This window comes from Marmota monax, unplaced genomic scaffold (genome assembly GCF_021218885.2).
Source record: "Marmota monax isolate L192 unplaced genomic scaffold, Marmota_monax_Labrador192_F-V1.1 WCK01_AAM20220418_F8-fsc00003, whole genome shotgun sequence".
In the NCBI taxonomy this organism is placed as follows: Eukaryota; Metazoa; Chordata; class Mammalia; order Rodentia; family Sciuridae; genus Marmota; species Marmota monax.
In genome coordinates, this window is record NW_026694084.1 from 22,043,387 (window position 1) to 22,067,626 (window position 24,240).

General features: G+C 35.7%; 1 long non-coding RNA gene across 1 annotated transcript; it reads left to right on the forward strand.

The window, feature by feature from the left end:
• The first annotated feature begins 1,674 nt into the window (after nt 1-1,674).
• On the forward strand, nt 1,675-13,063 carry LOC124106798 (uncharacterized). Its single transcript, XR_006856168.2, has 4 exons — nt 1,675-1,853; nt 2,146-2,224; nt 9,243-9,438; nt 12,231-13,063. It is a non-coding gene; the product is annotated as an uncharacterized LOC124106798 (long non-coding RNA).
• The last annotated feature ends 11,177 nt before the right edge of the window (nt 13,064-24,240 follow it).

Below are 24,240 nucleotides of genomic sequence, written 5' to 3' on the forward strand. Positions count from 1 at the left end.
ATGTAGACCTATGTTTTCCAAAAAACAAACATTAATTATAAAAATAGTCTTCCTCTATTTTATGTGTGCTTGAATTTTTTCTAACAGCTAGGCAGCTATCAGTAAGAAAGGCATATGGAATTTTCAAGATCTTTGTATTTTTGCATGTATTCATTCATTTGTTTATTTTTTCAAGTTGATGGACTAGGGCAACTGTAGTTACTCTGAAGCACATACGTTTAAAAAAATTCTCAATATTTTAAAAAAGGTCTCAAAATTCAGCTTGATTGCAAACTTAATGAGTCAACAGTACAATGAACAGCCAGAAGAATTAATGTAATCACTGTTTGCATCAATGACAATGTTTCCATGAAAATTGCATCAAATTCCCAAGTTCGGCCTAGAATAATGAGCTCATTTCTGGGCAGCATGTTTTCAGAAGGATGCTGACAAATGACAGCATTTTCAAAGAAAGACTGAAATATTGAGAGTCACAAAAACCATAACATACAGAAACCAGGATACAGAAACTTTATAACACAGGTTGGGCATATGTGTTTGTCTGAATGGGTAAATGTCTTCAAATATTTGAAAATTTGTATATGGAAAATGTTGTACTTACAAAGGGTAGAACTGACATCAAAGGTGAAAAACTCCAGGAAGTTAAATTTCCTTTGATCGTAAGAACTTTCTAACAGCATATAAAACAGCAATGAATTGGAATATTTCCATAGGAATTTTGGAGAAAACTATACATGAATTTCCTCTGAATTGCAACTATAATATTTTGTAAAAGAAAATGAAGACTTAAATCGGACAAGCAATTGGTTTGGCTGCCTTGAGTGTCTCTTCTTGTCTTATACTCTTTGAAATATCTGTTGAGCATCTACTGTACTCTTTCTGCTCCCCACCCCTGGAACTTAATATAGTAGACTAGTTCAGGAAGAGTGAGAAAATATATTTGTAAATTGCTCCTTTGAGTGACATTGTGAACCCATAACATGCTGGAACCTCTGAAAGTTCAATGACAAAAATCAAAGATGTGTGATCACTGCTTAAGCAAACAGAGAGAAATTATGCAGAGGGAAATGCATATTATTTATTCCAAAATTCATTGTGCAGAGAAAGAAATTAATTGGAGGGAGAAGGAGAGACCCTGGGAAACCCTGTATCAATTATTTTCAATTTATATGAGTGGAAGGGTATTATCAATGTTCTGGGGATTTACAGTAGTTGGAAAAAAAAAAACGTGCGTCGATTTGCAAGGAACATGTTTGAATCTGCTGACTATGGTTCCACAATAGCTTTAAATGTGCTGGGTCAGAAATAGCCTGGTGAAGGGAGTTGCCAGATTTCAGCAGACTTTGAGGCCCTGGGCTCTGTATTGTTCTACCCTTTAGTTGTCATTCATGCCTGCTGCAGCAGGAATATCATAAATGGTTTCCTGTGAGTCAGATTTTAGCTAGGTTCAGGGTTGCTGTTTATAGCAGCCACGATTCTGCACCTATTTTCTTGAATGAGTACCTTGCTTTCATTTTTTTTTGTGTGTGTGTGGACTTCACTTTTGACTTTGGGACCATTTTTCATCTCGATCAGGGCCCTGGTTTTCCATCCTCCACCCTCTTGCAGCTTGGAATTTTGTGTCTTCTCTAGGTTGTGATAGTTTAACTTTTAACTTTGACTTGCTCAATTTCTTCCTATCCATGATCAGACTTAGACTTTGATACATGCCAGTTTCACTAATCCACTGCTGTGCTGGGCCTGGTTGTAACTCTTCCTAGAAATGATTGGATATTGTAGATATTAATTTAGAGGTTTTAAATCAAAGGTATCTCAACTAACATGCACTGTCACCTCCTAGGAACCTGGAATAGGTAAGGCTCAGCTTTGAGAATAATATACCATGAAGATGTACATTAGGATTTTGGGAAAATATGCACCTTGTTACTCAAGAAGCATATCCTGAATAGACAATGTGCTAAGATTTATGGTAACCAGTGAGAAAAGTATTTGGATAGGGAAAACTTCCTGGTCTTAGGGAACATCTTACATTAGGCTCATTAAAACACGGGCTTCATTTCTCAGTCCAATTTACTAGAATTTTTATAATTGCTTTACCTCTATTTGCACTGTACTACCCTCATTTCCCTTTTTCTTTTCATACAGAACTGAAATTTCTGCCACTCTTCATGTGCTGAAGCTTGCCTCCTCTTTGACCTTTGAGTCCCCTAAAAATCCATTTGAGGTAAGAAAAGCATCTTCAACTGGAGTTTAAATATGGGGGTGTGCAGGTGGTAAATCACACACAAAAAGCATTTGACAAAGCAATTTATCACTTAATTTTTTAAAGACATATATATTTCAAGTGAATTTAATTTGCATATTTTCTGACTCATTTCCATGCCATTATCCTAAGCTCTTTTTAAAGAGTTGCTACATTTTTACATTTTCAGAAGAGGCATTTATGTCATCTATGACTTCCTAACCTTTGCTTCTGGAATTTGACTATCAGAAAATTCTTTCTTTGTCTAATCTCAATGCTTCAGTCATCTTCTAGAACCATGAGGAAGGAGAGAAAGCAAAGTCCAACTGGGTTTTTCTTCTCTCTGAAAAGTCACACTATTGCCTGTGACCTTTGATTCTAGGGTTTTCATTAAAATTCCTTCATCATTTAGGGCCCATCTCTGAGTACTCTGATGCCAGAGACTGAGTTCTTTGAGTTCTTACACACTTCAGACAAAGTTGTTATTTTAGTCCTAGCATTTTAAACACACACACACACACACACGTGTGTGTGTGCGTGTATATATATATATATATATATATATATATTCTTATATATTTTATATATATAATATATAAAATATATAAGTATATATATATATATCATATATAAGAATAATCCCATATATAAGAATAATGCATGTTTATAGAGAAATTAGACTTGATTTCTAGAAAAAACTCTGGTTAGAAGTCAGTAGCTCTTTAATTTCATTTCTTGTCTCTCTTTTTAACAACAAAATGTTCTGAAATAAAGTACCTTAATGCTTCATGGACTTGATCTTCATCAGCAAACTAAAGATTGAATTAGAAAGGAAAATGCTCTGGCCCATAAGCTTCCATGATTCATTGGTTCCATAAAAGAGCGCACTGCTGAAGGCATTTGAAGCCAGGCAGGCCTCTGGGTTGGGTGCTGAGCCATGACTGGGGACAGAGCACAGAGCTGGTATCTGTTCTCCCTTTTGGTCTCAATGCTGGGTATGGCTTGTCAGCTGCTGCTTATTTTCCCTGCTCAATCTTTTCTTATCAGAGGCAGAAGGCATAAAGGATGCCATCTGGGATTGCTTGTTTAGATACAGTGTGGTGTTAACAAGTTTTCCTCTCTCTTACTCTTTCTTGTTTATTGCTGGTTGCAAGGATCAGCCATACACATGGCCAAATGCCGTCATTTCTTCTTCATGAACTTCAGGGGCAAAGGGAAGGGGAAGACACAGGCGCAGGCTGTGAAAAAGCAAGAGGGGAGGTGAGAAGCACTGGGCCATGGGGGAGCTTCATATTCTGCAGCACCTAGAGGAGTTTCAAGGTCAAGTTATTTAAAACTGAAAGAAAATGTACCAAATCTCATTGACACCTTCTCTAGGAGTAACAGGTGTGTGTGTGTTCCTTAGGATCTGGAGGCTGATAAGAACAGGACACTTCTTAACCTTGTTAAGAGAGTTTGAGTTTACAGAATGATACAGCATCAACAGCATGAGTTTCAGAGTCACACAGGATTCAAAGCCAATTTTTGCCACTTGTGAGCTGGTGCAGGTTGCTGTGACTGCCCTGCCAAGATTTCATTTACCTGGATGTTGTACCTGTCCCCAGCTGCTGGGAATATTGGCTGCTAATATGATCACAATTGTCTCATGCTTCAGACAATTTTTCCTTGGCAATAATGGAAAATTCTCTCTTGGAATCCCAAGACTATCAGCCTGGTACAAAAGGCCTGTCTCCATATACTCAGGTGGGACCAAACCATGGAGTTCTTTGTGATTCAGGGCTCCTTTAGGATGAAGTGGACTTCAGCAGAGGCCCCAGACTTCCCCTAAATGACTGCTTTGGCTCTGCTTTTAGAGAACTGACCAGAGATACTAGGTAGATTTGTGATGTAATTTAGCTTCTCTCTGTTAAAACATAGTTTATGATATTGCTGATCTTATGATCTTGTTTTAGATATAATTGTTCTCACAGTGCTTAGTGCAATACTTGGCACATGGTATAGCTATTGTATCAGTTACATTATTGCCTATATTATTGGCAACATGAGTTGGATATTCCTATAAAGTGATACCTTCTAAAACATAGGGAACATTATATAAAATGCTTGTTACTTCTATCCATTGCAATGAGAATATTCGTTATGGCATGAACACCCTGACTCCTAATTAGACTTTTTATTTTAGGGGAACAATTTCAACTGAGTCACAGGAATAATCTTGATTCCCAGCACCCAGCCCTCATGTTACAATGTGATGTGTCTGTGGACTGTGTTGCTCTGTGTGCTACTAGCTGCTGGCAGTTGTTGCTACTTGTGCAATGGAAAGCATTGCTCTTCTCAGACAGAAAGCATATATAGATATATATCCACACTGCTAGTGTCTAAATTAAGAAATGTAAAAGCCAATTCATGTAAGCCAGCAGGCGAAACCAACAACAGAACCGGCTGGGAAAAGAGCACACCTCCCCGATGTGGACCCCTCTGTGGTGCCTCTCCATTGTAATTGTGCCTCTCATTGTAAATCCTGAGTCCTCTCCAAATTGAACACTGGGAACTGCATGGCACCTGGGAGTAGATGTTCATGCAGAACACAGTTAATGGAGTGAAGGTCAAAGAGGTAAGGAGACACTGACCTGTTACTTGAATCCTTGGGTAGATGCAGATTTCAAAGTGTGGCCAAGTTTGCCAATCAAGAGACCCATACAGAGGGATTTTGATGCTCATTGCAAAAGCTCTTTTGCAATTTGTGGCATTAGTGAAACCCACCTACAATCTACCAGCTGTTATGGATATCTTACTAGGGGCCCTTAACTCCTGGGCAAGAGAAGTTACAGTTATTCATTCATTCACTCACTCATTCATTCATTCATTCATTCATTCATTCATTCAATTATTACAGTTCTTCTGATCAGTGTACTCCAACTATTCTGCTACTTGCTTAGCAGGAAAATGAACTTCTTTTAGATCATCAGCATTGCAGAACAGCACTACTAATGCCCAGTGTGCTACTATCCCCTGAAGTTGAATTTTCATGCCCCAGGGAATTCTGCTGACTTGAATGAACTGTATACAGCTGGATTAGAAACTTCTAAGACAGGGGAGTTTTTTATCAACTGACTTGCTCTCATGGTGCATGGCACATAATAAGTGTTCGGTTGACACAGACCTGAGTTGGTTTCCCAATCCATTTATGATTTCTGGAGGAATTCACATAGGCATGTACTAGATAGAGTTCAACAAAAGTAAATCCATGGTTCGCTGGCTTATCTTCAGCAACGTCCGTACTGCGATGCTGAGTTGGAGCAGGGTCTGTCTTACTTTACTAAGGTTTTCATAACAAATTACCACAAACTGGTGGCTTGAATAAACAGAAACTTGTGCTTTCAAATGCTAGTGGCTGTAAATTGAAAGTCAAGGTGTTGGCAGAGTTTCTTCCAGAAGCTCTGAGGGAGAATCTGTCCCCTGCCTCTTTCCTACTTTCTGGTGGCTGCTGGAATTCTTAGCATTCCTTGGCCTCTAGTTGCTTAACTCTGGCCTCTGCCTGTCTTCCTCTGCTCTCCCCTCTGTGTTTCTTCCCTCCTTTTCTTCTCTCATAAGGACCTTTGTGATTGGATTCAGGGTCCACCCCAAACCCAGTAGTACTTAAGTTTCTTAACAATTACAGTTGTGAAGAGATTTTCCCAGTAAAGTCATGTGAATAGGTTGGACTTATCTTTTGATATAGTTTCCTAAAGTTTCCAAGTGAATCACTGCGAGGTGGTTGTCTAGCCAATCACAGATCCAATCTCCGGAATCAACCAAGGACTACTGTGGGGACAAATAGGAACTTGGAAGGAATGAGTCACATAAACATTTGAACAGGTATTGACATCCAGCCAATTGATTGTCTCCTTGTAACCTAAGACTATAACTGATCTAGTTTTTAGCTATATCATCCTGTCTTTTATTCTCATTTTTGTTTCTTGGTTTTCTTGTTCCAGTGGCACAATGATGAGTATTTGGAAGGATTGTTCTGGAGAATTTCTCTAATTCTCCAAAGCAGAGGAATTTTTAATTTCACTCCTTATTCTTCTCCTTTCCCTAATATTCTGATCAGTGTCTTTTCTTTTCATGTCTTTTTGCTGTTGAAGCTATTTGTGAACTCTTAATGTTAAGCAAAACATTACCTCCGTATTTCCAATCTCTCTAATAAACTATGTTTTAGGCACCCACCTAAATTCCTATTAAGGAGATACTGAATCCTTCTTACATGAAAACAGAATTTCAAAGCAGAGCAAAAAGGAACTTTCTTCCTATTCTTTGCATATGCTTCTTATCAAGAATATATACTTCATAGTAAAAGAAACAAACCAAAAAAATCACATTGCCAAGAAAGCCCATTGTGTTTCTTTTCAAAACCTGGTTTGAGTAAACTTATGTGTGAATTGGATCTGAAAGGAAAGTAACTCTTTTTTAATGAAATGTGTCTGCTGATGTGTCCAGCAGCTACCAACACCAGAACAAAAATTAGGTGATAACCAAAGCCTTATACCTGCTAGGAACCTCTGAGCCTGAGCTACTCTTGATCAATTTGACCTGTTACATGATAGCTGAACCCAGAAGAAATTGATGGGGAAATTTTGGAGACAAGGTTTTCTCCCAGAGGGTATCTGTCACCACTTGCTCAGGTTTTATCACCTTGGAAACTCTGCCAGGATGGGGCACACCCAGGTCTGAGCTGATGGGCTGTGCTCTGTCCTCTTGTTTGTCAGGAGCAAACTTGATCATTTTAGTGATCTTAAACCTAACCCTCTTTCTACTCACTCCTTCAAATCTGGTGGATAAAAGATACAAACCTTGATTTTCTCTTGAAGCAGACAGATGATTGTGTCTTGCTCTTTGCTTTAAAATGTGGATGAAATCAGTACTTCTTGTTACTCTCTTTCTGTACTCTCTCCTCTCTGGCACTCCTCCTGAGCCCATTTTAAAAATTTTCTTAAGCCAAGGTACATTTTACATTTTATGTTCCATCTGCCTTTAAATTTCTACCTTTGAACAGAGCAAAGTACCCTAGCAAATATTTCACAAAGTAAGACAGGGTTGGTTAAGATCTACTTTTAGCTGAGCATCATTCCCCCCCCCCCCCTTAAAACTCCTTCCAGAGCCAAGGAGAGGTATGTTTCATAAGTAAATTCCTCATATTGTGTTATTTTCACAATTTGGATTCAGAGTTGCCTCTGAGATTATCCGTGCCACATGAATTCCGACTCCTGTAAGCCCTCATTCTTGGGGGATGCATGTTTATTCACTAAGTAATTCTGTTCCTTTACATCAGTGTGTTTGATCCCAAATGATATCTGAAAGACCAATTTGTACACATTTCCTCAGGCCACCTGGGAGTAAGTATGAAGAGAGAGAATTTATTTTCTTGGTTTCCCCTAGTCCTGCTGCTTGCTTTCATTAGATATGTAGGCCATGAGACATTATGAAGCCCACGCGTGTTTCAGAGTCACAGAGATATGCCTCCTTTGGCCCATCAAGAAAGCTCTTTCAGAAATGTGTTCTGAGCCCTTTGACAAACTTTGGGCATCATAAACTCCTGCTGCTTTTCCTCTCTTCCCTCCCCCTCAGCACTCGCTCCCCTGGACACCCTCTCTCTTACAGCGAGTTCCCTGTTTTTCGCTGAGTCACAGCAGCTGGCTGGCACCTCCAGGGTCATACTGTACGTAACACAGAATCCTCTCTGTTGGCTACCATGGTGCTTCAAAAGAGGGCTGTGGCAGCCACAGAAAAGCATCCTGGGTACTCCAGCCAGCCCTCCTTTGAAGCCCTGAAGCAAGAGGCTGGCAGAAGGAGCCTGGGACGGCTCAGGGATCCAAAGTTCCTGGATAACATGGCTTCACTGAGTCCCAGGGCCCTGCTGCTGCTGAGATGCTGCTCAGAAGCAAGCCCTTAAGAAATTCAGAACAGAATCCAGACGGACAGAAGCAGAGTCATATGGCCTCTCAAAGCCAATGGCTGCCAGGAAACAGTCTTAAAACTGCCAGAGCCTTGGCAAAAGGCCCCGAGCTGTGCCAGGGGGTGAACAGTGGGGTAGGAGTGGTGGCCACACTCTCCTTTTCCAGTCAACGGGATTGTGCCTGGGCAGGGACGAGCACATACGGAAGCCCGATGAAACAATACATCACTTCTCTCCTGAAAATAAATGCTGGCCTGTTGAAGTGAAATGTATGTCCTAACCAGGTGGAACGGTACAGATTTTCATGGTTAAAAACAGGATCTTCTGGCTTTCAGATACTGAAAACTGGACTGCTCCCAGCTTCCCAAAACTGTCTGAAGGCTGACTATCTTACAAACCGTAGCTCCTCCGGCCCTCATGCTGATTTATTTGTTCTTTCTATCGTTTCTGTATTATTGATCCCTATCTGATTCTTATTCTATGAAACAATATTCTTTTATAAATATTTTATAAACAAATATGATCGTGATGATATCTAAGCCATGCAATGCTCTTACTGCATGTCACTGGAAGAATATGTGTAGATGAATTTAATAGTATCTTAAAGGTGTGTGCATGTGTGCTAGCACACTCTCCTTGGCCTCAAAGTAGACACAACCGGAGAAGAAATTGATCCTAAATGGAAAATTTCAAATCACTAAGAAGCCCTGTGTCACATTCAAAATGAGGTTTGTAAAGAAAGTTAAATGATTTAGTCTTTGCAGCTGTACCTTCTACACAAACACTAAGCGGTGGAGAATTTTAAAAGATAAAATGAGGGCAGGCCGCAGCTGTTTCTTGTAGCTTCATGGAGACATTAATATAAACTTATAAAGCCGGATTATTTACTATCAGATCCACGGTATATTCACAAAGTAAAGCAAAATTCAAAAAAATATGGAAGAAAAGCACATCCTCTTAATGCATTTACCTTTTTATTTTTCAATTAAAGAGGCTCAGTGAAATATAGGAGATGAGATATTTCACCTTGAAAGCCAAACTTTTAATTAGGCTTTTTTTTTTCAGCTGTCAATGCCAAAGAAAGCCAAAGTTCAGCGAAAGTATCCCTTAGACGACAGTGACTAGCAAAGGAAAAAAGTGACATTTGAAATGAACCCCTGAGGAGTTATTAGTAATTGCTCTTCTGAGAAGGTAACACCTACACTATGTGACAGAACAAGTTCATCTTGGATTCAGCATGTTAAAATATTCTTATTCCTGGGTAAGCCGTTTTTTAATAAACAAAATAAATTATAATTGATTTGCTAGAAGCCAGATAATTTATCAGTGTAACAGATGCACATGTTTTAGAGAATGTGGCCAGCCTATACTTATTTTAAAATTCTAAACCTAACCCTCTTTCTACTCACTTTTTTGTTTTTGTTTTAATTCCTCATAGCAAAATTCTTTGTTTTCCTTTCAAACATAAAGAACCTGCTGGTTTAGATGCAGGATATGAAATGACAAAACAAAAGGCAGCAAAAGCACATTTCTTATACTGAGGCGGCTTTCTGTTAAGAAGTGGAAAGCTACATATAGAACAATACATAACATGTGTGTTAGATCAATAATAATGGTGACAAAGGCCACATTGAAAGACGATGACTTATCTGTGTATGGGGTGAAGGTGGGAGTTCATAACCCACTTGAATCAAAGTGTGGAATATGATATGTCATGAAATTTGTAATGTTTTGAACAACCCACAATAAAAAATTAAAAAAAAAAAAGAAAGACGATGACTTTGTGAAACAATAGTTGCTGATGAAAAGAGACAAAGAAAGATAAATTGACTATAATGCCATGAATTGCTTCACTTGCCCTGATGAGATAGGTGTGAAATCCAAGTTATTAGTCCAAAAATGTCAGAATACTATAGATCAACCAAGAACTTGTAGTAGAGTGTTAGACACATAGTCTTCACCTAAATCCATATGGTTTACAGATAAGCCCTCTCCTGATATTTGCAGAGCCTGGAGGAGGGGTACAAATGATGGCCCACTTCCCATGGACCTCCATGTTTAAAAATTTAAGTGAAGAATTGGTTAAAATATGTTCTAAATACACCTCCTGACAAATTTGTTTCAGAACATATGAAAGGGCATGTTCAAATGCAGAATTCTTAGAAGCCCTAGAGACTTGTTGTCCAACTTCGTGAGCTGGTCCTGGATCATCCCTTGGTCTTACCTATTCCTTGATTTCCTCCCACACCATCAGGGGCTTATACCTCAACCTGTAAGTCTGATATCTGAACATCCAGTGGCCAACCCTTTGGCAAAAAGCAAAAGAAAAAAGTCAGCCAATGGCCAATTCACTGATTTTGAGGTATCCATACCAGGATGGAGCCCATCTCTAGGAAGATAGGCCCAGGGAAAAGAAGCATTGACTAGACATGGAACTTTGGGGAGGAGAAATGACATCACCTAGTAATGCAGTCTCCATCTTTCAATACACTTTGATTTATTCCTAGAGTATTAACTGAGGTTGCTTTCATTTTTGGAGCACTGGTTGGGTGTAGACTTTTTTGTTTTTTGTTTTGTTTTGGGGGTACCCGGGATTGAACCCAGGGGCACTTGACCACTGAGCCACATCTCCAGCCTTAATTTTGTATTTTATTTAGAGACAAGGTTTCACTGAGTTGCTTAGTGCCTAGCTTTTTGCTGAGGCTGGCTTAGAACTTGCAATCCTCCTATCTCAGCCTCCCAAATTGCTGAGATTACAGGTATGCACCACTGCGTCCAGCTGGTTGCAGATTTTAAGATAAAGAAGGCACAGTCCTAGTTCCATTTTAAAAGGTCCTTCTGGTCACTCTGAGGCAGTAGAAAGGAAAGAGAGTCTGCATGTACTCAAATGGCATGGTCTACTTCTTGTACATGCTGTCTCTCCTTCTGTATTTCTCTCTTGTTATTTAGTCTCCTGTGCTTTCTTCTAAACATCTTGATACAAACTCTTCATTCTTTTTTCCCCATCCTTACCATATCTGTATTGCCACTGACTCCTGCCCCCTCTTGTCTGCACTCCACTACAGGAATATTGTTAAAATATCTTGGGATTCTTCTTTCTGGCTTTCTTCAACAGACCCTGCATTATCACTTTGAAGCAAATCTTGGATTAACATTGGATTTAAAAAACTGCTCCTGATGTATCCTTGTTGCTCAGAACCATAGGATGGTTCCATTTACCCATGTAGTCAAAAGCCTGGTCTACGTGATTCTCCATAACCTGCTTGAAACCAACCAGAGGCCCTGACCTTCCACTATTTGATGGCATTAAATTCTTGAATTCCTGCTTTAAAGCTTTGTGTTTACAACACAGCTGAATATGCTATACCATTGTTTACATTTTTCCAGTGACTTAAAACTTGAGATGATACCCTTTGTTACCTCGATCAAGTTCAGATGTGTAACAAAGCCAGTAGTCTCCCTCTTGTCCCTGCCCATAAGTTCAACAGCAACATTCTTTATTATTCACACCCATCCTTTCCTCTAACCTGATTAAAATCCTCCCCAAACAGGCCTTCCTTCTTCAGCACATCCATGTTGAATAGAGCTACATTCCAAACTACTCTGGAATGTAGTTTTCCACCTTGTCGGCCTGCTGAACACCTACTTCAAGGAAAACAAAAATTGAGGCATGCTCAAAATTTCCTCTCTGGAAAAGCCTTCAAGTTGCATATAGCCTGAGTGAGGACTTTGTATCTCTATTATGGCATTAGCACACAGGGCCTAACAATATTTTACCATGGCATATGGTTCTTATAGCTAATGTGTCTTCCCCATCAGATATTGAAATTCCTGAAGTAAGAAACGAGTGTAATCTTCTTCATTTGTGTATTCTGAGAACATAGCACAGTACCCAGTACTTCAGTAATTAGATATTCGATAAATGTTTACTGAATGAATCTAGTAGTACTAGTTAAAGTTGTCGGGCATTGTTCTAAGCTCTTTATGTGTATTTTCTCACTTAATCCTCTGGCAAATCAGAAAAGAGACACTATTATTATTCTCATTTTGCAGATGAGGAAACTGAGATCACTGAGAAGATAAAGCACTTGTTCTGGCTCACACAGTGACAGGTGGAGCTAGACTATCTGTGAGCACAGACAGGCCAGCCGGCAAAAGATGCGACTGGAGGAGAGCGAAGCCAGGGTTATTTCTTCTTTTACTTGTGAATGACATTGTGCTTACCTTTGTGCATGTGTGTCTGTGTGTGATAACTCACTTTTATCTTTGTTTTATGTTTCCTTATTCCTACAAAGTCCATGTATTCCTTACAAACCCAGGATTGCCAGAGGCTGAGAGCCTAGATTGTCAAATTGCCTTCAGAACACAGATTTATCAATCATAGTCCTGATCCCACTTTTCTCAAACCTGTTTTAACATGAACCACAGAAGGTGGCAGGTATTTATGCTTGGTGTATCATGATGGCTGTCGATTGTCTAATACTTTTTTTTTTTAAGACCTTCTCTAACAGATTACAGTGTCCTTGAATAACTGAAGTGGAACTGATATATGTACGGTATTTTAAAGTGTATAATTTGATAAGTTTTGACATTCATATATATCTGTGAAACAATTACCACAATCAAGGTAGAACATGACCATAATTCTAAGGGTTTCTTAGGGCTCCTTTGTCGCCTACCGTTTCTTATTACCACATCCTCAAGCAACCACTGTTGCTTTTCTGTCTCTAGAAGTGGATTTGCATATTTATGTAATTCAACCCATATAGTGTGCATTGTGTTTTAACATCCTTCTTTTGCTCAGCATAATTACATGGGGATACATCTATGTTGTTGCATATCCATTCCTTTTTGTTGCTAAGTAACATTCCATTTTATGGCTTTATAACAAGTAGTTTATATATATATCTATATCTAGCTATATCTATCTATCTATATATATATATATCTATATATATATATCTATATATATCTATCTCCATGGGTAGACATTACATTGTTTTCAGTTAGACTATTACAGATAAAGTTGCTATGATAATTTGTGTACTAAAATTCATTTATAAGTCTTTTTATGGACATATATTTTAATTTCTATTGGGTAAACATCTAGGAGTGGAATGCCTTTTTAATTTTTTAAGAAGCTAATCGCTTTTGAAGTAGTTGTTCCATTTTTCTCACCCACCAGAAGTGTATATAATTCTATTTGTTTTGCATTTTTCAATACTTCATGTTTTTTTGAATAAAGCCATTATTGGATTGTACAGGCATGCTATACTGTCATTTTAAGTTTCCTTTTCTTGATGACTAACAAAGCTATTACCATTTCATGTGTTTACTATCAATTTATCTTCTTTGGTGAAATGTCGAGTAAAATATCTTCTCCCTTTTATTTGTATGTTACTTGTCTTATATCATTGAATTGTATGTGTTCTTTATGAATTTTAGATAAACTCTGTCCAACAGAAATATTATGTGAGCACATAGTGTATTATTAAATGTCCTGATAGTCACAGAAAATAACATTTAAAATCAAGTGAAGATAATTTTATTAATACATTTTACTTAGCCAAATATATAAATATATGATCATTTCAACATGTAATAAATACAAACCATAACAATGAACTATTTAAATGTTGTGTTAAGACTTTAAAGTTTAGTGTGTATTTCATACTTGCAGCATTTTTTAATTCAGAGAAGATACCTGTCAGGAGCTCAATAATTACATGTGGCTGGTGGCTGCCATATTGGATGATGAGCTCTAGATAAAAGTCCTCTGTCAGATGTAAGTTCCCAGATTGTGCTTTGCATGCATATTTTCAGAACAGTGTCATTTGAAGAGCAAAACTTCAATTTATTGATATTTTTCGTTTTTAGTGTCCTATTTATGAAATCTTTACTCAACTTAGTCACTAAGATTTTCTCCCAGTTTTCCCCAGGAGTTTAACTGTTTTTGCTCTAATTCTAGGTCTGTGATAATTTTTGAGTTAGAACTGGTTCCAGTTGTGAGTTAAAGGTTTAAGTTTAGTTTTCTTTTATTTTTTCCTGATTATCCAATAGTTCTGCCACCAATTGACTTTTTTATAACTTTGTTAAAAATCAATCAGCTCTACCTGCATGGGTTTATTTCTGAATTCTTTTATTTTCTTTTAATTTTTATAATTAGTTATACATGACAGTAGAATACATTTTGACACATAATACATAAATGGAGTATAACTTCTCATTTTTCTGGTTATACATTACATAGAATCACACTGGTCATGTAATCATATATGCACATAATGAATTAATGTCTGATTCATTCTACTTTCCTTCTTATCCCCATAACCCCTCCCCTCCCTTCACACCCCTCTTTCTAATCCAAAGTACCACTATTCTTCCCTAGTCCTGCCTTCTTACTGTGAGTCAGCATCTGCATATTAGACAAAACATTTAGCCCTTGGTTTTTTGGGATTGGCTTATTTTACTTGATATTCTGCAATGCCACCGATTTACTGGAAAATTCCATAATTTTATTCTTCTTTAAGGATGAGTAAAATTCCATTGTGTATTATTTCTTAATTCTTTTCTGACACATTGTTCTCTATACCTTTTACACCAATAATATTCTGCCTTTATTAAATAGCTTTATTATAAATTGTGAAGTTAGGTATCTTAAGTCAAAAAAAACTTGTCTGTTTTTCAAAGTTAATTTGTTATTATAGGGCATTTTTATTTTCATATAAATTTGAGTATCAATTTGCCAAATTCTACAAAAACATCAGCTGGGATTTTGATTGGAATTGCTTTGAAACTTCAAATCAATTGAAAAAAAATGAACACTGTAATAAAACTGGGCTTTCTCACCCAAGATTAAAGGATATCTCTCAAATTTATTTAGGTTTTTAATGTCTCTCACCAATGTTTTCAAGTATTTATTATGCAGATATTACAAATTTTTATTCAAAGTTTATTGTAAGCATTTTGTATTTCAATATTATTTTAAATATTCTTTTCATTTTTCAATTCCTAATTTACATTACTACAATAGAAATACAACTGATTTTGTGTATAAACCTAATATCCTATAAACTTGTTAAACTTGCCTCCTAGTTCTAATTTTTTTTTAGCATATTCTGTAAGATATTTTATATAGACAACTATGTCTTCTGAAAATAACGATAGTTTAGATTATTTTTCTACTGGCTGATGACACAGGCTGGAACCTCTGATAAAATGTTCAACATTAGTGTTAAAATTGGATATTTTCTTGTTTTTCCAAAGTTTAGAGGGGAATCTAATCTTTCACTATTTTGTTTGATATTAGCTGTAGGATATATGACATAATTTGAATTTTAAATGTTAAATTAATCTTGCATTTTTGGGAGAAATACCATTTATATTATTAGAATGGATTTGGTAAGATATTAAGATTTTGGCATCTACATTCATGGGGGATATTGGTCTGTAATTTTTTTGCAACATTTTTGGTTTCAGGATGCCATTGTTTTAATATGTTGCCTCCATAATTCAGCTGCCGCTAATGTGATGTTATTAACAGATGGGACCTGGAGGGTGGTTAAGACATGGGGGCTTCTCCCTTTTGAAATAGGATTAAGGCCCTTACCAGAGGTGCCTCGCCAAGCACTTGATTTACCTTGTCCTTCTGCTTTCCACCATGTGAGGACATAGCACTCCTTTCCTCCAGAGGATGCAGCTCACTAGACAATTCAGACTGTCAGAGTCTGCCTTAATTGTGGGTTTCTTGGCCTCCAGAACAGTGAGGAATACATTTCTCTCTTTTATCATTAGCCTGTCTTCTTATGTTATACCAGCACAAATCAGTTAGGACACCATATTGCTTACCTCCCATAATGCCTTGGGAAATATTCCCTATTTATTTCTAAATAAATATTCTCTATTCTGGAGAATAGAGGTTTTACAAACCTCTTCAGGGTTTGTAAAAATTAGGTAGACTTGATATTATTTGCCTTCATTTATAGTCAATAGAATCCCTTTAGGAAGCCATCTGGGTCTGGGGTTTTTCATTGTACGAAAGTTTTGAAAATTCATTTCATTTAGTAGATGTTGGTAATGTCTTTTGAGCAATTCATTCATTTCATTTGAGTTGTTGAATTTATTGGCATAAATTATTTGCTACACTCACTCTCATGATCTTTTTTATACCTGCAATAGCTATCATAATGTTCCCTCCCATCACTCTGGATGTTGTTAAGTTGTATACTTATACTGATCAATCTGGCTAAAACTTTTATCGATTTTTTAATCTTCTCAAAGAACAGACTTTGTTTCATTTTTTTTCTGTTAGTTTTTGGGGTCCCCCCTTTCTGTTCTTAATTACTTCTCTTTTCTGCTCTCCTTTTTCTGTTTAACTTCCTCATATTTTTCTAGTTTCTTAAGTAGAATCTTTTTCTTTCCTACTAGAGATGTCCAGTGTTGTACATTTCTAAGTTGGGCATCCCATAAATTTTAATGGATCATGTTTTCATTTTCATTTCTTTAACTCCAAAATACTTTAAATTTCTCTTTTGGTTTTTTCCTTTGACCTGTGTGTGACATCTTCTTTTATTGATTGTGATTTTGGTGTTGTAGCTAAAAAAAAAAATCATTTTTTTTTTATACTTAGGTTTATGAGGATATCCCTATAGATGTACATGACCTTCCAACAATCATGGTGGTTCTTTCTCTGCCTCAAGTAGTTTCTTCTGGCTTGTGTGGAGTTTCAAATAATCTTTCTGCCTAGCTTTCCCCTTCTCTGTAGCTCTCTTTCCTTCAGTACTCTTCCTCCCCAATTTCTTAACTGTGTCACTTCAACTCAGGCTCTGTTTTGGTGTGCCCTCCCTGTAGGTAGGCAACCTGGAAATTCTTTTCAGGTGCCACGCTGGGGTAGTCATAACCTTTACCTTGTCTATTTCCTTTATATGTGACTCCTGTGCTGTATTGACTGTTGACAGAAAACAGCTGAAAAAATCATTCTTTCATGTATTTCAGTCCCTTTCATCATTACATAAGGCAGGAGGCTTATACTAGTCTCTGTTAGCCCTTAGGCTGAAAATAGAATTTTCCACTAGATTCTTTCACATTTATAATAATAATAATAATAATAATAATAATAATAATAATAATAATAATAAATTGTACACTATAACTTTTCTCCACTAAATTTCATTGTCTTTTGCATATACAATGGTAATTCCCAAAGGGATCATGTAGATAGTCTTTTCTCAAAATGCCTTTTCTTCCAATCATCTGCTTAATTCATCCTTAGATCACAACATGGTCCTCAGTTCTTCACTGGGACTATGACTTAAGTTTCTCTGACTTAAGTTGTCAAATTATGTTATACTCTCATAAGATATCTTCATGATATTTACCTCATTTCTAACTTTACACTCATTTGTATAAGTATTTGATGTGCATCTGCTCCTCCTCTAGACTCTAATGAGCATCTCTCTTTGCTTATGGTTTTCTACAAACTTCCCAACACGTAGTAGGCGTTTATCAAATATTTGCAGGACAGAAGGATGAACTGATGTTACTTCTGTATTTATCTTCTGTACCAAGTTTCATTATTTCCCATTCTTCCTTTCATATATACTGCACAAATAAGTAACCATGGCTTTTCTCCTCTAAAATTGAATTTTCTGCATCTCATCAAAGTAAGACTATCAAAAGGACAACAGTTTATCAAATTGCAACAACATTCACTATTCAGAGACAAATAACTTTGAATCTTATTATTAAATAAACTACTGATAGGAGACTTCTGCAATGAGTTAGTGTTCCTAAGCTGCCATTTGCTCACCACAGATGCAATAAAGCACAACTTGGCACAATCAGTCAGACAGAAACTGACTCATGAGGGAGATCAGATTTCCTTCCTTCCATTTTGTTTTCATCTTTCTAGTTTGTTTGAAAACTCATAAAAACCATATGATGAGTTTTCAAATAAAACTGTGGTAGTTCCATGTTGATTTCTTGCCCCCTATAGTTTGAGGGATTTTTTTTTCAGGACTCTGATGCTGGTATCACAAACAAACATCCCAAGGAATATTTTGGCTTTGCATTTTATAATACGAAGAGGTTGAGGAATCAATGGCTTATGGCTTTTTAAATATGCTGGTCCTTATCACTGCCATTTCATGTCACTTTAAAGGTACTGGCTGATGATAAGAAGTAATTTATTTGATGAGTAGTCATTAGTTTTTGTGAAACAGTTGCTAGGGTACTACTGGACATTTGCCTTAGTTGTGGAAAGAGCACACAATTTGGTTTACTTCTTTCCAATATTGGTTACAATCCAGAATACCCCTCTAAAGTTAGTCATGACAATTTTCCCACTTAAAATAGAGACACATTTTATTCTAATTATCCTCAAATACATTAAATGGTCCCAAAGTTAAAATTTGAGATCTATTGAGAGGTACATATAAAAGATTTCTTCCTCTTTGCTTTTGTTTCACTATCTGAAAAATCTGAGAAATAATTGCTACTTACCTTCCCGGCAGAAAAATTATGAGGATTATTAAAATAATGTATGTAAATTACTTTGCTGTCAGAAGCCCTGGATACCTATTTAATATATTACACTGCTAAAAACTCATATGAGTAGACTTTAAATTTTATTTTAATGCTCAAATAAGTAATTCCCATATACAGCTGAATGTGTTGGCCCTGATCTTTCTTTTTAAGTAGACAGGTGCTGTGCTGTTTTAATTAATTTGAATGGACACAGATTTAAAATTTCCCCTGCAAGAAAGCATGGTTGTTTTAATGTTAATAATATCAGACAGAGTTAGCCTGCTGTGCATTTCCAAGGGGCATCTATCTGTTTTGATTGTGGTCCTCTTAGTTTTAATCACGCTACTCTGAAAGAAAGGCAACATTCTTGGTGATGTGATAATGTAAAGCACTTGGGTTTCAGAATAAAACATTTCAGGGTTTAAATTTCACCTTTGACACACATTAACCGTGTGACTTAGAGCAAGTTCCTTTTTTTTTTTTTTTCTCCCTCTTTGGGCCTATGTTCCCTTTGTGTCAAATGAGTGATAATTGCATAGGGTTTCCTGAGGATTAGTGACCTTTGCGAACAATATTGAGTACAAATGGGAAGCCATTGAGTGGCAGTTATCATTTTAAGTGGAAATTGTACTATGCATGCAATAGTATGGTTCAATATAGTATTGATTACATGGAAAAAGAACCAGTACATAACAGGCTTTGCTGTGGTTGGTTTCTACAGGACATACAGGCATCATTCCATATAATTCTCAGGAAACATTAATGCTGTTATTTTATTTCCCACTTTATTAACATGGGAACTGAGGCTCAATTAATTTGCTTAAGGTGGAGCCAGGATTTGAATTTCGATCTTTTGCTTTTTTTAAAAGTTTGAGTGATAAGCTTTAATTTTGAAATGGAATTGCTTCCTTTTTTTTGAAATTTCTTCTGCAATAAATGGCACAGATGACTTTTTTCTTGTGTGTAGAGTTCTTTTTTTTTTTTTTTCTTATTGGATCAGGTTAATTCTTTTTGAGGTTGGAAGCTGTCTCATGAAGATTTGTTTGAATAGGATTGTAGGATTGCTTTTAAATCTGCTTTATTATTTTTTTTCTATCATTTTAAACATTTTTTTCATTACCATGTGTTTCTGCTGAAGTTCCAGTGAGGACAGCAGATCTGTTACCTCGACTGCAGAAATATTTCCCTAGAAAATATGAGGTGATTTGCAGTCTGTGTAGGGAGAATCACAGAACTAGTCACTCTTCCATTTTCCTTCTCAATGTCTGCTGTCTAGTATTAGGACATACACATAGTTAGATCACCTGTGATATTTATGATTCGCATGTCGTCTCTCCAAGATGTTCATTTATAATTGTCAAACGCTTGACAGATAAAAAGGCTCTTGAAGTCTTCTAGCCTTGCTCCTGTTTTTATTATAAATGACTGAATTGATAAGGAGTAGTGAATGTAGAAGAGGGGAAAAACCACTTGGAATATTCTGTGGAGTTCATGAATTACACCCAGCATCTCTGCTCAACAATTTTTAAATTTACAAACTTACTGATGCTTTTAAGAAAAAAATATGAAAGAGGTCTAAGTAAGATATGATTTTTAATATTATTTTAATTTTAATCAAAGTAATACATATATGTACTTTAAAAATCAATTTGTTCTTGATGAATCATTACAAATAATGATCCTGCTCTCTCTGTATTTAGTAATATCCCTAAGATACAGTAAGTCATTTATCTACTAAAGTGCTTATTTCTGTAATTTCTCTCCCTATTTCTAAACAATATATTTAAGATTTCTAACAAATTTTTATATTATCTTTTGACTTTTTGTGGATGAGGATTTAGATTAGTTCTGCCATTGAATGCCTATTTCCATTACTCCTACTACACTTAGGGAAATATTTTAGGTAAATCAATAATCAGTGTTTACATGCTCATGACCACATGAATATCATTTGCTTCAGGGTCGAGTTGTTATTGTGCTTATATGCCATTTATAACAATCTTTGCTTCATCAATAGTTTTTAATCATGTTCATAATTTTCCAGGCCTATTTTTGATCATTACATAATCAATTTTCAATTGTACCAGTAAACAGTATACAATTTGTTCTCAAGCTCTCCTCCCTCTGTATAAACTTTTTGTTTCCTGAAGCTCTCTCTTCTAGACTCAGGAGGAGAGTGTCATGTTATGTAGGCAGCCACTTGATTCAAGCTGCTTGTGGATGTGGGCACCTCAAATACTGGGTCACCTTCTGGTAAATCTACTAGAGTGTCCAGCACGCAGTATACACCCAGTAAAAGTCTGTAGGATTAATGGGAAAATGGTGTGGTTTTAAACATACACTTTTTTAACTGAAAGGGACTTAAGACTGCAGTAGTTCTCATGAGGCTATGAATGTCCTCAGTACTGAACGATTAAGCAGAATTATTTTTGAAAAGTACTTTTATAGTTGTTTTCTACTCTCTGTTATTTTCAGAGAGATACCAGCTCTCTGTATGAAATGCTTTTGTCCCACAGTCCTGGAATGCCTCTATTTCTTATTACTGGGCCTCTGTGTAGTTAGATAGGACAACTGGTTTATTCAACTCATACTCTTGAAACTCTTCATGGGCTCTCAGTGCTTCTCAGTGAACACTCTCTACTTTCCTTGCCTATCTGTTTCCTTTCTCTATTCGTGTCTCTTCTTAACAAATCCTGAGTTAAAAGCGCAGATCTTGCTGGTGCTAGATTCCTCATCAGAATCCATGGAGGCCAAGGACAGTGAGCGAACATCTTTAAAGAGCTGAAAGAAAAAATCTGTCAAAGGTTTCTATATGAAGTGAAAGAGAATGAAGGTAATATAAAGGCATTCTTAGTTTAAGGGAAACTCATAATGTGTCATGAGCAAATCTGTTCTAATGAGATATCACAGAAGTTTTTCAGGTTAAGAGAAAATGACACCCGGGGAAAACTCAGAACTTTATTCCCAAAGAAAAAGCAACTGGGAAAAAAAAAATCTGGTTATATGTAAAGACTATCTTTCTTTGCTTAATTAAAAAATTATGTATTACTATTGAAAAAGAACTTGACATTGCCTGGTGGTTTTTTTCCTTGTTTATAGATGAAACATGTATTATAATTTTAACAAAAAAGGGCAAATATTAAATGACTCAAATTTTTGTAAGTTCTCTATATTTCACTTTAAGTGGTAAAGTGAATCTAAGTAAATCTAATAATAAATAAATCTAAGTAAATTGTTAATATTTTAGGTTTGTTAACTTTAATTATTAGAATAATCATTAAAAATAAAGGAAAGCAATGTAGTTAAAAACCAATATATACAATTAAAGAGACTTAAAAATATTTGAATAATCTAAAAGTCAGGAAAAAGAAGTCAGAAAAAGAGAGACATATACAAAAATCAGAGGAGACAACCCAGAAAACAATTAAAATTGTAGGCCTAACTGCAACCATCTCAAATACAGTAAATGGAAATGTTCTAAACGTGCCAATTCGAATCGACTATCAGATTATATACAAAATTTCTAACAAAAATTTTAAAAAGACACAATACCAAGTCCAAAGTCTCTTTTTAAAAATAGAAAAGGAAGAGCATTTCCCAAGTAATTTTTGAGACCGTAACTTGATATGACAAGAAATATTAATCCGGTTAATATTCATTATGAACCTCACTCAGGAATCCTCAAAATACTAGCAAAATGAGTCTAGTGATATTTTGAAATCAACCAATACTTCATCACATAAACAGATTAAAGAAGAAAACCATGTGCTTATATTAGCACATAAAGAAAAACCATTTGAAAATTTATTTTCCTTTCTTGTTAAAAACCCTTCCGTAAAATAGAAATATTTTTAAAAAATCTTTAAACAGATACAGTACATCTACAAAAATTTGTACTGCAAAAAATTCTTTTATCATTAAGTGTACTTAATGATAAAAGAATTGATATTTTCCTAAGATCGGAACAAAAGGAGGCTATCACTCCTGTTTTCAATCATACTGCAAATTAGTCAAAACCGTCAGAGGCAGAAAAACAAACCATATAATTGAAAAGAAGAAAAATAACTTTCTCTCTTTAGAGATGACATGACTGTATGTAGAAAAATCTCAAACTCCAAAAAAGTTTTGAACAAATAAATGAGGGACATCTTAGTATACAAGTTCAATATACAAAAATCAATATATTTCTGCATGCAAGCAATGAAAAATTGGAAATAAAAAATTAAAAACATTGCTACTTGCATAGTGTAAAAAAATAAAATATTAATATATAAACCTATCAAAATATGTATAGAATCTACATGCTAAAAATTAAGAAACACCGAGAAAAGAAAAAAAACTTATAATAATTTGTGATATACTGCATTTATGGATTGGATGGTTTAATTTTTTTTGGCTTAATGTTTTTAATATATCATTTTCCCCCAAATTTTCTATAGATTGAATGCCATCACAATCAAAATACCAATGCACATTTTTGTAGGTATTGACATTTAAAAATGTACATGGAAAAGCAAAGGAACTATAGTAGCTAAAATAAATTTGAAAGAAAATAAGGTGGTTGTCTCACATTGTATGATATTCAGATTTAGTATAACAGCTACCATAATCAAGACAGAGCATTGTTGATAAAGGATAGTCATGTAGTTCAATGGAGCAGAAGAGAGAATACCAAAATATGTTTATTTGGTTTTTGAATAATGATGCAAAGGAGAAAGATCATCTTCCCACAAATGGTTTTAGATAATTGATCATTCAGATGAAAACAACACAAACTTTTAAAGTAGAACTACAAACTTTCAAGAAAAAGGACAGGTTAAAATTTGTGATTTTAAGCAAACAAATCTTAAAAGATGTAAAGTGTGATCAGAATAGAAAAAAAAATGATAAAATAAACTTTGTAAAATTTTGTCCACTTAGATTTTTCTCAGAGAAGGACACTGTTAATGGAAAGTCACAGCCTGAGAGGAAACATTTACAAATTATGTATCTGATAGAAGATTAGCACGAAGAATAGATAAATAACTAAAAATAATAAGAACTAACAACTGAATAAAGAGTGAGAAAAAGATATGAATAGATCCTTCATCAAAGAGCATACATGATTAGGAAATAAGCACATAAAATGGTGCTCAACATTTGTAGTTACTAGGGTTTTGCAAATTAAAACCACAATGAGATATTACTGTATACGAAAATGAAGCCAAACCAAAGCAACAACAGTGATAACAAAACACTTTATGATACCAAAAACTGATAAGGATGCACGGCAAGTAGAACTCACAGACATTGCTGGTGAAGAATTCAAAATTCCACAGCTCCTTGGAGAACAGTTGGCAGTTTCTTTAATGTAGGCAAACCTATACCTGCCAGGAGACCTAGAAATCCATCTATGAGGTATTTTAAGATAAATAAGTGTACATGCTGAGCCTGTATACAAATATTTGCAGCATCTTTTTCATAATGACTGAAACTTAGAGATGACCCCTAATGTTTTTCAACTGGTGATTAGAAAAGTGAATCTTGCTACAATTCCTTA